The sequence below is a fragment of the Cariama cristata genome, unplaced genomic scaffold, assembly GCF_000690535.1.
Source record: "Cariama cristata isolate BGI_N322 unplaced genomic scaffold, ASM69053v1 scaffold19695, whole genome shotgun sequence".
Lineage (NCBI taxonomy): Eukaryota > Metazoa > Chordata > Aves > Cariamiformes > Cariamidae > Cariama > Cariama cristata.
The window spans coordinates 15,340-19,141 of record NW_009619449.1 but is presented as its reverse complement, the minus strand read 5'-3'; positions in this window follow the sequence as shown (position 1 = coordinate 19,141).

The window sequence follows — 3,802 nt, the reverse complement described above, 5'->3', positions numbered from 1 at the left end:
AAAGAGGGAAAACTCTGCGTGTTGTGGGGAAATACACAGGTCACCTTCCTAGAATTTTGTCAAAATCTGCAAAATAATAGAAGACTATTTTGAGTTACTTGACAGTATCTAGGAGTCCTTCTCTGTCTCAAGAAGAGCCAAGCTGGCTACGCGTTTTAGTACCTGGGGTTGGCTCGGGCAAGTCAATGCATTTTAAAGGACAAACCACAGGACAAGAAATAAATGCAAACTAAGAGTGCCCTGGCACCTGGGATGTCTCTGGGTGAGAAAATAACATTTATTCCCAGCAGGCAGGAAAAAGTGTTTGTCAGATAAATTGGTTTGCTCAGCTGCTCCAGCAGAGACCTGGGAGTCGTTTTCCCTCACGTCTGTGCTGAGGTGAAGGCCCAGCCTGGACGAGGGGCCAGGGCTGACCTAGGCAAAAGGCACGTCATCCTGTGCCAACTGCTAGTGAAAACAGCTGGAGGGGGAAGTATTTGAGGCATCCTTTTTATGGGACTGAAAAGGGAGTCATTTCTTCTTTTTTCCAAAAGGTTGCAGCCAATGGCTCTACGTGACAGCAAGAGCCGTCTTTCAATCCCGTATCATTAAGAACAGCTTCCAAAGAATCACAGTCTGTAGCACAGATGGGCTCTTAGGCACTTTCTTAGTCATATTGTCAAAGCATTATCCAAATCCCATGACAAATTTAAGTCCCAGGTAAAGTATAGACATACTAGATTCACAATTATACTAGCACAGGGCAGAAAATGTCCTGTCATGAAAAGGGCTGACACAGAGAACATACTACTGAATGCACAATTACAGAAACCCATGAAAGAAAGATTACAGTACTATTTTAGATAGTGCAGGACTGAGCATTTGCTTTGTATGTTAAAACAAAGAGGTATTACTTAAAACTGCAAAGAAACTAATGTAAGGGCACATAAATACCTCCTACCCTTAGTAGTCTACATTCTGTTTAGTAAGGACTGGTTGAAATAGGGTAGCAGCTCTTAAAGAATAGCATTAAATCATCAACCAGCCAACTTGCTCTCCTTCGCCTCTACTGCAATTATAGCAGCTGTACAGTAATATTGAAGTTAATCTTTCACCTCCCAGAACAGTTAGCATTTGCAACTTAGACAAGTTTAATAGATTTAGCAAGTCTCACTATTGAAAGACTTGAGGAAAGGTAAAGATTGTTAACAAATATTGCCTGTGCCTTTCCATGGCTACTTGTGTGTGCTAATAGTTAGTTGTCCAGCACCTATCACACAGCTGTCTATTGACCACCGTAACTGTTTCCTCTCAGTAGGCCGCTCAGCAGAGAGGCTTAAGAACAGTTGCCATGAACTACATGTGTCCTTTGCTCTAGCTGTAACAAGAAGATATTTCTATTTGAACTGCCAAGGTCCTCATCTTTCTTGAAAGAGTGGAGAAAAAAAAAAAAAAAGCATCTAACTTGTTCCTCTAACCCTATGCGTAGGATTTTCCTTAAAAAGGCAGCAAACTGATAAAGCATGCACCAACAATACATGATCATTCTGCAGCTAGTGGAGGTCTTCCACTTTTACAGAACCACCACCATCTTCCAAAAGAGTAAACATGCAACAGGTACCTATTTCTATATTAGTGTGCTGGATGTCAAAGCTTATTAACATCCTGTAACCAACGAAAGGAGTGACTGCAGGATCTCAGGGATTTTGAAATAAGGGTGCACTTCCAAACCAGGAGGGAGTACATTACTCTCCTGTCCATTGGCTCCCCCTAGTGGCCTTTCCCGGGCGCTACAATTCCTACCCAAACCCGTCCTTAACCTACTTCGAGGTTCTCAACGAACTTAATTTAGCCGTATGTCCAGACACCAAAACAGCAGACAAACTTGCAACAGCTTTCAGTAAGATATACACAGAAAGACAGACTTCAGTCTAAGTATTTCCAGTGAAGTTTGTTTGCCTCTAACTTTTCAGGCTTCTTGTACACTAGAGAAAACTCTGCAGAACACGGCGAGATCCCTTTGCCTCTAACTTTTCAGGCTTCTTGTACGCTAGAGAAAACTGCAGAACATGGCGAGATCCTGTGGAGGATGAGTACAAGAAGCCTAATGCAAGAAAATGGTGCTGGGGGAGCTGTTACTCATGGCACTCGCTGGAAGTGTTTTACAAGGCCTCTCCTAGCTTGATGCTATTAAGTCTCCCATTCAGAATACCAAACTGAGAGAACATATAGAACATGATGGCCTCTGTTCTCCTACAACAACTTGAGGATTATCTTTTTTCCTTGTACATTGTGCTTTGCAGGATCCACAAACATAACAAATTATTGCCCACACTCCCTAAAATTGTTGTTCTCCTATAAAACTGAGAGAGGTATAGGTTCTCCTATACAGTTGAACTCCCCCTTTCAACTGCCTCCAACGTCAATTTTTCCTTTTTCTCAGCATAAACTTGCGATCTTTAGGCAATTATTCCAAGCAGGCTCCAAACTCTTTTCTACCTGGCATGTTAAGGTAAGAGCAATATACTGCTATTTGTTTATTCCAGCCTATACCTTAGATATAACAATTGACACATACTTTAAAGGAAATGCTTTTTGAACTTGCCCTTGCCTTTACTGACAGCCCTCTTCCTCTCTGCTAGCAGTGGTAGTAGTTTGGAAATGGTGAACTAAAGACTAGAATGAAATGTATGCAATGAAGTGAAAATAGAAAGAGTTAATTGTTGGTAACTTGACAGTCTGACTGAGCCTATCCAGAAGCACAGTGCTTCACTGTTCATCCTCAATATGCCTATTCATGTTTGATTTCCATCAAAAGCATTCAACTTAACTATCCGCTCTCCCCTACTGACTGCATTCCAAACCAAGACTGATTTATTTGCTACTCTTTGCTGCATGGTTTTGAATATTGCATTGGTTTGTATTGCTCAAGAACTGAAAATACTATAAAACAAGATAAAACAGTTTTAGTAAAAACACACAACTTAAGTAGCTGAGGACAGCTCCCCCACAAGTTTGTGATACACAAGGACTCATTCTTTTGTTGCATTTAAAATACTGATCCTTTTACAGACTAATGCTAGGTATAAAATGCAGTGCTGTAGGTAAATAGCACACTTGAACAATTTTCAACATCCTTCATACATTGAATACACGTACCACTAATCACACAGGAGATACTTCTGCATTATAAACTAAGTTACAGCATATCTTATGTTTTATTAGCACAGGAGTATAATCACCAAAGCTATTCACTGTCAGCTCTTAGCTGCCACCTTCTCAAAGAACTAGCTGACAGAGGGACACACTTGGTTTAATTACTGCATTTAATTTTTATCTTATCTAAGCAAGAGAGATGAGTGTCCCTTTACAACCCAAGCACTCTGCAGTATATTAAGATAAATTCATAATATACCCTCTTGCCTTAATATAAGGGTAACAGATCTTACCCTATTTGCCAAGATGCCTGTTGGATTTCAAGGTTCACCTGGTCTATCTGGTTTCTGAAGTGTGCCTGTAGATTCCACCCTTTTGAGACCACCACAGTAAACTGAAATATTAAAAGAAGAAATGCTATAGGAAATTAAGATCAAATTGTAGGTGAGTTGGGGCAATATGCTCTGTCAGATAGAGCTATCTGTGTCCGTTTTATTTTAAGTTCAGTACCAGCACAGAATTCCATCTAGTATGTATGAGAAGTTATCTCCATAACAAAAGAACTGCTTAATTGGCAGCCTGGTATGAAGATTATCTTCAGTATCTGAGACAGCTTGATACCTCCATACCTGATGTTTTTAGTCACTTCATTCTTTGTGTATAGGGA